This window comes from Mustela nigripes, chromosome 5 (genome assembly GCF_022355385.1).
Source record: "Mustela nigripes isolate SB6536 chromosome 5, MUSNIG.SB6536, whole genome shotgun sequence".
NCBI lineage: Eukaryota > Metazoa > Chordata > Mammalia > Carnivora > Mustelidae > Mustela > Mustela nigripes.
In genome coordinates, this window is record NC_081561.1 from 68,168,961 (window position 1) to 68,182,310 (window position 13,350).

At 40.2% G+C, this 13,350-nt stretch overlaps 1 pseudogene; it reads right to left on the bottom strand.

The window, feature by feature from the left end:
• LOC132018648 (ferritin light chain-like) overlaps positions 1 to 13,350 on the bottom strand; it is a 63,681-nt pseudogene that overhangs the window by 21,747 nt on the left and 28,584 nt on the right.

Genomic DNA, 13,350 nt, shown 5'->3' on the forward strand with positions numbered 1-13,350 from the left:
GAGCTTGGGAGGTTTTGAAAGGCTCATTCATCAAAGCCAGCAGTTTTGGCAAACTCTGAGCTACAGCTTTAATTAGCATTATGTTGCTTTCTTCAGTTTGGATTTTGCAGAAGTAAAAGCAGCCAGGGAAATATTTCACTCAAATCCACCTGCTCACTCAGCATCACCTAACCCTTTAGTTTTCCATAAATAGCTTAGGATGAAGAGTTGACAGTCTACTTGTTTCTGTACTCACAGCTTGAGTGCCTCAAATGAACATATGGAAAGGTAGAGTTTGGGGGCTTTGTGACTCTTCTTAAGCCAGGGAAATGAGTACCTGAGGCTGTTGTGTTAGTGCCTTCCTTGATATCCATATGGCTCTTAGGTTTGGAGCTGGCCTTATAATCAAGTCAGAGCTATAGCTGGCTTTGATGTTGCCCTGGCGTAATCTACTTTTTCTGCCTATCTTTAGAAACCAGCACTCCCATATCTCGGTCTCAGAACTGCCTAGATCCTTTATGTAGGCACCTCTGCCAATCTGATGTCTAATTAAGCAAAGTGATAAATAACTTGGGTCTATCATTAAGTCAATTTCTCTAAACATAGAAATGAAAGAGAACAAAAAGTACTCTGCAGGATATACTGTATTTTGCAGTTAGTTCTTATTATTATTGGTATATTCTTCACTCACTTCCATTTGAAGAGTATATGAGATTTCAGCAGTTCTCTCCAGTACTAGAGGGTAGAAGAAAAGGTACATGGATGAAGGTGTACCAACCATAATGGGACCAGCCATTCACCATAAGAAATAGCCTTATTTCTTATAGCATGGCAGTTTGGGGAGATTCTCTTTGTCCTCCTTTGTTTTTGGAAATGGACACCTGACTATAGAGAGACCCCATATCTTACAAAGGTTACTGATGCCCTTGAACCCATTGAACACTTTCAGTGCATTCCAGGATAAAAAGAGAAGTAGATCTATTCTTTCCACATTCCATATTCTTCTCTCTATGAGCAGATGGAGTACAACTGTGTTCACTTTAAATAAACAAGAGTGTGTTGAATACTCCCAGATTCTTTGCAGTGAAGTGTTTATTGCCAGGTGTCTGCAGAGAGCTTCTCAGTCCTTCTTCAGCCTCAGCTGCCTCACACAAGGCCTCAATTGGTCAAGACAGGACATAAAGACCTTGATATTTGGGCCTAAGGTGAGCTAATTCTGATGGGCAGTATTTGCTCCTAGGGTCCTCATGGGACTGGCTGAGGCTTTATCATGCTTGCATTCAGACTTTTCCCTCCACTCAATACAGCTTCTTTCCTCAGCATAGATGCTGATCTTTCAAAATTCCCTCTATGCCAACTACGTCTCAGCATCTGCTTTTGGATAGCCCAACCTGCAGCATAAAGCAAAGCTCTTTCCTTTCTAATCAACCATATATGCCAAGTTAAGCTATGACTTCTCTATATCCAAGGGCAGTGGCCCATGTTGGGTGGGGGAGGGCTAGAGAACACAGTGGGACCATAAATTTATCGGTTCCAAAGATATCAAGAACCAAGGATGTGGGTCCTTTGAGTTCATCAAGTCCAGATTTTAAAAAATTGTATTCTGAGGGAAAAGTTAAAGAGCACTCCTTACAACAAAGTTCCCAGGGCAGAAACATTTAAGAACTAGAGCACGCATTTCTCTTTGGAGATTTGCCATGCATATTCATGAGAGATTCTGTTGTAAAGAGCATAATTTAACTTTAGCTTAATGATCATTATCCAAATTTATTTGATTTTGGAAACCTTCTATTCCCATCAAACAACCATTAGTAGCTCACTGTGCTAGAGTTCTTTTGATAGCCCTTTGGGAAGCTACAATGAAGACTTATGTAGAAACTGAGTCTCAGACAGACAAAGCTTCTCCCAAAGCTGGTAGAATTAACTCTTGGTAGAATCAGGACTAGAATGTGGCGCCATTGATTTTTTTCCAGTACTTCCTGTGAGGTTTAGCTGCCTCTCTCATGTAATCCTAAGGGGATGTTAAAACAAAATTTTTTGGTTTCATTTTCAGCTGAGGTTCCAAAAAGTGGTGTTAGACCTCTGAGCAAGATTCCCAAATGATGAGGCCAACCACCAGAAAGTAGCTCTTGCTAAGAGACTGAAGTTGAAAACTGGACGGTTGTCTTGAGAGAGTGGCTCTTGTGCTGATATAATGAGGGGGGTTGCCTTCCCCTTCAGGCAAAGTGACAGTGGCTTCCAGGGACTGCCCCAAGGGCTGGTTCACATTTCCTGCCAAAGGGAGCCTGGATATCAGCCTGCAGCTGCAGATCAAAAAGCCGTGCTTTAGGAATACCCACAATCCCACTAGTGATGGGACAGACATGAGTTTCTTCCACAGTGGACTTGAGGGAGAGCTCACCTATAGTCCTCAAAAAGGGCTTGACACAAGAGGACTGTCTGGAGTGGTGATCAAAACTGAAAAATGATTGTGAAGGTGGATTGTTGAGATTCAGAGCCAAAGAGGAGTTTTTAAAAGCCAGTCAGAGGGCAAAGCCCACAGAAGGCACAGCAGGTGTGTCACCCAGTGATTGGGGATTCTCCAAGAGCTCACAGAGGTCTGGCCCAGAGACCAAGTCTGTTTCAGACTTGGTGAGGGTGAGATAATGCTGGCTAAGGGTAGGAGGGAAGCACCACCCCTGCAACTCTCCCTTACCTGATGTTTTTTCCTTCCAAATCACCATAACTTGCTAGTGGGGAGGCTGGAGGACCTGGCAGGCTGAGCAAAGCAGTAGCCAATCAGAGCCCCTCTCCCAGCGCAAGACCTGCAAAAGCCACCAGCTGAGAAGTGCTAGGTGTTAGGAGATTCTTGTTTGGAGCTCAAGTTACTATTACATTGTACTTCATCTATTATGTACTTAATAGTAGCCATTCTTACCCCTCCAAGTTACTGGAACCCTTTTACTCTGGAGGAGAAAGACTGTGAAACCTGCCCAGAATTTCATTCCTGGTAGGGGTTATGCATAGAAAGGAGCTGACAATGGATTTGCAGAGGCAGTGCTGACAAAGAAAAGCCAAGCTACGACTCCATGACAACAATGTAGTAGGGACCGTGGAGCCAGATCACCTCAGTTCACATCCTACCTGTCGCTGTTTCCAAGTTACTTAAATTCTCTGTTCCTCTCTTTTCTCATCTGTAAAATGGAATAATAATAGAACCTACCTCATAAAGTTATTTTGAGAGTTAAATTGGTTAACACATAACGAACAAATAAAATAGTGCCAGAACTCTCATAAATGCTCTATAAATAGTAGCTATTATGAGTCTAGCACTTTTGCAACATGTCAGATAAGCATGTATGATGATCCCTGTTAGGTCCATTATTAAATGAAACGAGACTGAGACAAAGTGAAAGTTATTTAAAGCTTTATTTTATGATAAGTATTAGAAGTTAGACTGATTGGTCAGGGGAACGAGACTGAGACAAAGTGAAAGTTGTGCAAAGCTCTATTCTATGCCAAGCATTAGAAGTCAGACTGACCAACCAGGGCCATCTCTGAAGAGAGCGACCACCCCCAGCTTACAGGCTCAAGAATTGACTCCAAAGAGGGCTACCCCTCCCGATCTTATAGACTACCTTTTATAGAGCAAAAGTTTGACCACACATAGGTGGCCAGTGAGATTGTAGTCACGTTAGGTTACACGCAGGTGGCCAATTGAATTACAATTTACCCTATAGTAGCTGTTTGAACTAACCTATTACTCTGGTCAGAATTGGTGTTCAAGTTTGGCACCCAAATGGTGGGGTTTACATTCTTTGGTGGTTAGGGAAAAAGTATGTGTGTTTCTTACTGATTAGATGTCTCCACCTGGCCCGACTCATCCTTGTATTCTGGGCTCTGTTATCAAGAACAGGCCGACCTGGCCTTGTATTCTGGGTTCTGTTATTAGGAACTAGCTGACCATATTTTACTGGTTTCCCAGACTTGCTTCTAAGTAAGTTTCTCTGGGGGTCAGTTTAAGTTTTACTGCACAAACAACAAAATGGCTTTTAACCAAGATGGAGTCGCTCTGGCTAAACAGGTCCTTTACGATCCCAAGAATGACTGTTTCAGAGTTGGTAAACCAAAACACAAGTTATCAAGTGAATGTTCTCCCCTCTTGAAACTAGACAGAATTGGGCTGTGTTCAGTGATGATGAGGTAAGCCCATTACCATTCTATAGATAGTTCTATAGCTTTCCTTTCTTTCTAGGAAAAGGTCTGATGTAAGCATGCACAGCTGGCTGTGTGGACACTGGCTTAACTCCCTAGGTACACTAATAAACATTGTTTCACTTATGGATGGCGAAAACTTCCGGTCTTCCCAGAGGCCCCTGCGCCAGGCCTTGCTGTTGAAGGCCGATTTCATCAGCAGGTCAGCAGGAGGTGCTGTCCTGCTGCAAATTTAGTAGAACTGGCTGGCACATGCCAGTCAGCTTTCAGGACCTCGTGCTCTCATGTGAATATTTAGTGTTGTCTGAAAAAGACTTCAAGTCTGTTCTGTTGATTCACATAGTTTGTAAATTCCAGTGTCCCCCTGATAGAAAATCTTTTTCAGTTTCTTGCTCATGACTTCAATCTGTACCTCTGCAAAGGAGGGAGGAGTAACAACTCGGATTTCCCCCCCCCCCATCTCTTGGAAGATGAGATGTGTGAGGTATGGAATCTGTCTTGTGGTTTCCTGGTATTCAAAGCAGAATTAAAATGGGAAACTTAAGAGAACTTGACATTAAATTTCTTTATTAATGAGTCATGTCACTTGTTCTTAACTATGATCTTCACACTTAGCATTTAAAACCAGCAATCCATTTTGCATTGTACGCAGTTGAGTTAAATAGTAGTCACATATGAATGAGAAGGATCAAAGATGTACTTTTTCACTTTCATGTTCCAGTTTTTGCTTGTCTCTCATTTTTATTTACTTCTTCTCTTGTCACACAAATGATTTGAAGGACGATTTTCCAGCTCTAGGAAAATGACTGAGACTATATCAATATGATGACTTTATGAATATAATTAAATTTCTGTGAATACAGAACAGATATCATCTTGTCAACACAGAACATACAGACACAGAAATTAACTGGAGGTGCATTGTTTAGATTTCTTATGTATCTTTTTCTGTGTGACAAATCCTTGAGTGCTTAAAAATATAACTGAAGTTGATGACTGTTAATCTTGCCTCCCTCATCCCCCATATGGGTCTTGAAATGAAGAGCCATTTAGTTAGTTCTGTCTTTGTAGGATTCTTGTCACTTCACTGGAAACCTATCAAGGAGGTTTTGCCGGAGAGGGGTATGTTGGAAACTGCTTCAGCCAACTGTCATCTGGAACAACTTATCATTCTGCAAGGTTAATTTTCTGGCAGTTTCTTTCATATTTTGCATGTACTTGTTGGAAGAAGCAACTTGTCTGAAGTTCTATTTGTGGCAGGAGAGTGTTTGCTGTATAGTAGTGACCGGACATTCAGTGGCTCTATGATGTGAGTTTCATAAGATGCAGTTGACTCCTACACACAAAGGGAAAACATGAGAATCTGTTTCCTTTAGTGTGAATTCAAGGAAATATGTTTTCTAAAACTCCACATCTCTTATACACATTAAATATTAAAATCCAAATAGCTCTTACCAATCATACATATTCTAGGTGAGAGAGAGACCCCAGGCAATCTACTGGTTCCAGAAGAAATAGTCATTAATCTTATGTGATTTAACATAACATAATTTTTATGAATCTAGCATCAGACCTGCCTTGGCTTAAAATATAATACATTTAGCCTGTTCTTGGTAATAATTTTTTGTTGTTGTTGTCATTATTGTTTTTTAGTAAGCTCCCTGGACACATCTCAAGCAGAAATGGAGCTAATTGGTGAGTCAAATGCTGTGGATTCTAACACACTTTCCAAGGTAGAGCCAAGTTAGATAGAAATGCTGCTAGCCCAAGGGTTGAACCCTTAGCCAGAAGAGGACTGGAGGAAATTTGCTCTGTGGGGCTTGGCAGGGTTTAAGTCAGTCAAGTGTGTGAATTAGATTGTGCATCCGCAAGAAGCCAGAGCTACAAGAACCCCACCCCTCTGTGGAGTAGGAATATGCACTTTTCCATTACATAAACTTTTCATAGAAGCCAGGGAGGATGACCAAACCAAGAGCTTTCTAACCATTAAGGACAATAGTGTAGAAAGAGGTTGCAAAACTAAGTAACATTCTTTTTGGTTTGGAGGACTATTGAAAACTCACGTGTGTTTTTCCTGTTCCATCTTTTCCTTCCTCCATTCTTGATTCTCTGGCTTCTGTGGATAGATACAGCACAATGAACACTTGTGGTAACAGACTCCATGTGAATACAGGGGTTGCTATAGATTTTGATTGAAGATATTGTTTGAAATAGAGTCCCTGGTGGTTGTTGAGGATTTATTTGGCATTTTTAGAGGATTCTCTAGCATCTTGATTTAATTACTAACAGGCAATGAAATGGCAACAATTCTGAACAGTGACATGTGTGTAGAGGTTGTAAAGTCATTATAAAGTGATAAAGATTTATTCCTGAATGCTTCAATGAAGTTTACCTGAATCTTAGGTAGAGCAACTCCTAAAGAATTCCTTGGGGGTTAGTTATTGGCAGCTTATTAACAACCCACTGGAGACATTAAAAAGTGTGAGTGATCAAAACAGGCCCACCTCATTCTATTTGTGAATTAAGTAAAAAATAATTCATCCAGCTTCAGTGAATTTTCCATTATTACCGGAATCTATTATTACCTGGTATTTCCAGATTGGTCCTGAATGCAGTGAAGGTAAAATGTATCCAACTCATAAGCAGTAAAAAGTGCTAAATAAATGGTGGAAAGAGGACTAGGTTTGTGTGTATCAGAAGTGCCACCCTGGGTCAGGCTATGTGTGTGACTACCTCAGGTGAGCCTAGGACTGTGCTGTCACCTGGGAGATAGTGTGACATGGTAGAAAGCATAGTCATCTTGATTTCGGCAGACCTCTCAGAGAGAACTTCAAAACCATTGGAGTTTTAGGCCCAAGGCTCAAGTTAGGGTTGGAGAGATGGTATGATGTCATGCTGTTTGGCCAAGGCCTAACTTTCTTCATACAAAGGACTTTTTCAGATTTTGATGTCATTTCCAAATGAACCTGCCAAATATCACAGAGATACAGTTACAGCATTGAAAAATCACATTTATCACCGACTTTCACTGTGTCCCATTCCTAGACCACATTGACTATCGTGGACTATGAATTAATATTCTGTTTATTTACAAAACAGATATCATTGTATCTGTATATATAATAATATATTTTATATTAAAGAACTAATTTATTAAATAAGTTCTTATGTTAAAGAACTTATTTATTAAATGTAAACATTCAAAATGTACAGAAAATTTGCAACATTTTATTTCTAATATAATGGTAGTCTTGGAAAAAATGGAAGTAGCTTGGTCTCTGTTATATTCTATGTAATTTATAATCGCTTAAAAGTGGTTGGGCGCCTGAGTGGTTCAGTGGGTTAAAGGTCTGTCTGCAGCTCAGGTCATTATCCCAGGGTCCTGGGATGGAGTCCTGCATTGGGCATGCTTCTCCCTCTGCCTGCTGCTCTCCCTGCTCATGCACTCTATCTCTGTCAAATAAATAAAATCTTTTTAAAAAGAGTGATTAGTTAGCTTTTGAAAAATACTAATCAGGATTCCAGACTCCAGAGGCAGCTATTAAATATTATTATCCATGTCTGCACCAGAGGGTTTTGTTATTTAGGCAAAGGAATGTTACAAATAATTCCCCATTAGAGAAATGAATAGTGTTCAAGGTACATAGTTGGCTAGAAAGATTGCATAGGCATTTTTATCCTTTTACATGGATAAAAAAGAGGCCCAGCAAACACCCAGTTAAGTACAGCAGCATAAAATGTATGGAGTGACACCTTAGCTCTAGAATTCCTTGTAGTCATTTTTGTCTCCTGAAATGGAAACCAAAAGTCTCATTGATCCTATCTTCAGTGTTTTGTTAGATCTGCTTTGGGATCTCCTACAGGGTATTGTTAGGGCCAAAAATTGTCTTAGTTAGCTCAGGATGCTGTAACAGACACCGATTTCTCAGGGTTCTAGAGGCTGGGCAGTCTGAGATCAGGTTGTCATCATGGCTAACTTCTGGTGAGAACGCTCTTCTTGGTTTATAGATAGTTGCCTTCTTGCTGTATCCTCACATGACAGAAAGACAGAGAGAGAGAGAGAGAGAGACTATGAGAGAGCACACAGACACTCTGGTGTCTCTTCTCATGCAGGCACTCATTCCATCATCGGGGGTTCACCCTCGTGATTTCAGTTAAACCTAATTACTTCCCAAAGGCACCACCTTCAAATACCATCACTCTGAGGTTTGGGGAACATTCAGTCCATAACAGAGGTACTTTGAAGATTTTATTAAGCTTACAAGAGATATTGTCTGTTTCTGTAGCTGTCAACCCCCTGCTCTGAATGTCACAACTTCTTTCTGTATCTTTCATTAACCTTTCAAACTGGAAGAGTAGTTCTCAACTGCATTATATGTTTTCATCAACCAACTCAAACCATGTAAATAGTGTGAAAGCATATTAATAAACTATGTATGCAAAGAACTTCAGACATGACTTTGAGATATTTCTTTATGCAAAGAAATCATTCTTTGTTACTCTGATTCCTGAACCAGAGATTCTGGTTCAAAGACAATCACAACAGAAGGTGTGAGGCACTGGAAAGTGTTCTTGGTGATATGCAGAAAGGATGGGGACAACTAATTGATTATTTAATTCTCAGTGACTCAGATTCTTCCAGATGCTTCCATAAACTGTGGAAGTCTATTTGCCTTTTCATGTTTCTAGCTTACAAGTCAGAAAGGCATTCTTTTCATTTTCAGTTTGGAAACCAATTTTTTAGATGAAGTACAGTTGACACACAATGTTACATTAGTTCCAGGTGTAGAAAGGCTTTTTTTTTTTTTTTTTTTTTTTTTTAGTGCAAGTATTGCAATACCCATAAAAGTGATTTGGAACTTACTTTTATCTTTTACTTCAATTATTAATTAAGCTCTTCCATAAATGTTATTTACAGGCTTATGATTTTAAAAGGGTGACCATTTTTAAAAAGATTTTTTAAAAATTTATTTATTTGACAGACAGAGATCACAAGTAGGCCGAGAGGCAGGCAGAGAGAGAGGAGGAAGCAGTCTCGCTGCTGAGCAGAGAACCTGATGTGGGGCTCAATCCCAGGATGCTGAGGCAGAGGCTTTAACCCACTGAGCCACCCAGGAGCCCCTGGGTTGTTTTTTTAAAAAGCTTTATTCTTTTGCAAAAGGTAGCGATTGACCGTAACAAGTTGATCTTTGGAAATAGCATTCAGGGTTTACGTTAGGGTCTTGAGGATAAGTACAAATGTGACTCTTGAAAGTATAAGATGGTGTCTTAGTAGGTTAAGTGTCAAACCCTAGATTTCAGCTCACGTCATGTTCCCAGGTCTATCTTAGGTCTGTCCCGAATTTAGAGCCCTGTGTTGGGTTCCTCGCTCAGCATGCTGTCTGCTGCAGATTCTCTCTCTCCCTCTTTCTCAGCCCCTCCTCCCACCCTACTCCTGCATGTGCCCACCCTCTCTTTTTCTCTGTCTCTCTCAAATAAATTAATCAATCTTAAAAAAGAAGAAAATATAAGATCAGCCTCTAAAAGGGTGACCATTTTGAATCCCTGCATGAGTGCCAATATGGTGTTTAGTTTAGTTTAGTTTAGTTTTAGAACTATTGAAGATAGTTTATTGACACCATTGGCTCAGGGATGAGGTATTTGGAGTGTGGAGCTTGAAGTAGAAATTCAAAGGGTGAAAGAAAGAATGAACGGATAAAAGGTTCAAGGCACAGATTGGTGACAAATTACTGTGGTATGTCTTGGATTTGCTTATAGATTGAGAGCCTTGTCTGTTAAAATCACTGTATATATATGGAGCTTAGTAAAGTACTTTGTGAAATTAACAACTTCTTATTTGACCAGTGTTTAGAATAATGTCTTAAAGTGCTCTGAAGCATTAAATCAGTCAGGCAGGATTTTGCCTAACAAAAACCAGGTTCTCTTCTCACATGGGATGTTTGTTCCTGTGTCCAGAGGTCTTATTTGCCAGTAAGGAAATGAGACCCCCTGACTTTAGAACCCGAGGTCTCTCCTGCCGTCTTTCACAGGGATGAATCCTAAGGGCAAACCATCAGAACTCCAGCCATGAGGTCCTGTGGAATATGTTTCATTTTGTCAGTAATTCTACAATTAAACTCTTGAGTTTCTTCGAAAGTTTAGCACAGATTATGTGATTTTTTTTTTTTAAAGATTTTATTTGTTTGACACAGAGAGAGAGAACAAGTAGGCAGAGGGGGTGGGGGCAGGAAGCAGACTCCCTGCTGGCAGAGAGCCCGACATGGGGCTCGATCCCAGAACCCTGGGATCATGACCTGAGCTGGAGACAGAGGCTTAAACCATTGAGCCACCCAGGCGCCCCTGGATTATGTTTTTTAATCTCTAATTTACTTCTTAGTATCTTTTGATGAGGGGTAGAGTATCAGTGTGTTTATTATTATTTTCCAGTGTGATATCTTAGATCTCTCTGTTTCAAAAGACAATTTGAAAGTGGAAATCTTCCTTCTTGCGAAGTAAAGACCAAAAAGGATATCAAATGAATCTGCTTTATATAAATTGAGTGGTCTTCAGGTTCAAGGCACTGTGCTAAATTCTCTAAACAACAACCAAAGACATGTTGCTTTTGCCTTTAACTCTGTTGATCGCACCCTTTGCTCTGTGATTATGAAATGTTCCTTCAGAATCTGAACCTGGTTATCCCTCTTTGAAAAAATTTTTTTTTAGATTTATTTATTTAATTAATTATTTGACACAGAGAAAGATCACAAGTAGGCAGAGAGGCAGGGAGAGAATGAGGGGGAAGCAGGCTCCCTGCTGAGCAGAGAGCCTGATGTGGGGCTCGATCCCAGGACCCTGAGACCATGACCTGAGCTGAAGGCAGAGGCTTAATGCACTTAGCCACCCAGGGGCCTCTCTTTGAAATTTTAGAAATGCATTTCCATTCCTTTGCAAGTTTGTCCTAGAATTCCTTCTTTTGGTTTCTGCACAATTTCTAGTTTACTCTTAATTTCTAGTTTGCATTCACTTTCTCTCCTCTCTTTAGTCATCTTTCTGTTTTAAAAGGATGCTTTCTTCTTTATAATACTTCTTCACCCCCACCCCAGGTCTCATTATTTTGTGACTTGGCCCATATTTATTAGAGGACTTTGGGAAGTTGCATTAAGTTATCTCCAGGCTTGTTGGGGTTTCAGAAGCCTCCTGTTCTAAAAGTTAATTATTTGTCCTTTACTAACTTTGTTTTTCAATCTCTCTTATGATAAGATAAAAATTCTCCATTATTATTATATGACTTATTATTACTTTTGCAATATCCTGTAACTTTCGCAGATCATTTTTCCAGCCTAAGTTAATTTTGTCAAGCACAGAACTACCCACAGAGGTTCTATAGTTTCTTTTTGGTCTGGCAAGTTGTTTTTGCAACATTTCTATGTTTTCTTTTTCTTGGATACTGTCTATTTTTGTGCCCCACCCCACCACTGCTTTTTTAAAGATTTATTTGAGAGAGAGAGAGCGCACGTACGCTTGTGCATGCACGGGGGAGGGGCAGAAGGAGAGGGAGAATCTCAAGCAGACTCAGTGCTGAGCATGGAGCCCAACTTGGAGCCATTTCTCATGACCCTGAGATCATGACCTGAGCCAAAACCAAGTCAGAGAATAACCCACTGCACCACCCAGGTGCCCCTTTGTCCTACTCCCCTCTCTTTTTAAAAAAATATTTTATTTATTTGACAGAGAGAGATCACAGGCAGGCAGAGAGAAAGGGAAGTAGGCTCCCTGCTGAGTGGAGAGCCCTATGTGGGGCTCAATCCCAGAACCTTGGGAACATGACCTGAGCCGAAGGCAGAGGCTTTAACCCACTGAGCTACCCAGGTGCCCCAGTCCCCCTTTAAATGTATCTGTGTCCTTTAGAATTCTTGGCTCCACCAAATTCCATTGGCTGTCCTCATGTCTTCAAGGTGCTAAGATGCTGTTTTAGTCACCTTGAGGTGCTGTAAAAAAATACCGTAGACTGGGGGCTTAAACAACATTTATTTCTCACAGTTCTAGAGGCCAGGGAATACAAGATCAAGGTGCTAGTGGGTTCGATTTCTGATAAGGAAATTCTTCCTGATTTGCAAACAGCTGTCTCTTTGCTGTACCTTTCCTGGCAGAGAGTTTGAACTCTTGCCCTTGATATGGGGACTCTAATCCCATCTTGAAGGCTCCACCTCCATGACTTTATCTAAACCTAATTACCTCCCAAAGGTTTCACCTCCAAATATCATCACATTGGAGAGTATGGGTTCAACATATTAATTTTAGGGGACCAGAAACATTCCGTTCATACAAGAGGCCTCTTACATGAAAACCTTGATGGTTTTTTCCACAGAAAACTTTAGGAACTTACATACACCCAGTTTTTTTTATAAGGAAAACTCTAAAAAGATAAACAATCTGGGATACTTCGATGGCTCGGTCAGTGAAATGTCTGCGTTTAGCTCAGGTCATGATCCCAGGGTCCTGGGGTTGGGGAGAGGCGCTGCTCAGCAGAGAATCTGCTTCTCCCTCTTCCCCTCCCCTCTGCTCGGGAACGCTCTCTTTTTTCCTCAATTAATAAATAAATATCTTTTTAAAAAAAGAAAAACAATCTGGCTAGGATGATCATCACTATTGGGCAAGATCACATGTCATAAATTTTAAGATAAAAATTGCGTTAAAATAAGACATCTTTGGTCAGTAGATCTTTGGAAGTAGGAGATCATTGCAGTGTATGTCGGTGTGCTGATTCTATTAGGATCACTCTGTAATATAAATGTAATCAATATTTAGTCTTAAGTCTTCAATGAAATAAATCATTTTTTCTCTCATGGATAAACTTGTAATGAATCAGAGTTTTAGCAGTGATACTTGAAACACAAACCAGAGTAAAAGGGAGGACAGAAGCTGTGGGTGAATTGGCATTTTGTTGTCACATTTATTTCTTATGGGACACAAACATATTGGGAGGGAGCAGAAGGAAGCAACACTTGTATTTCCTGCCAAGCACAGTCAAATGCAACGACTTTATTTTTTTTTTTCAAACACAATATACATTCATGCCTGATGTTGGGAAGTTATGAAGAAAACCAAGACTTCGATTGTTTCAAAATATTAGAAATGATTGTATAAAACATAAGACTTTTATAAACCTTTAGAAAAAAACTTGATAAATAATATAAA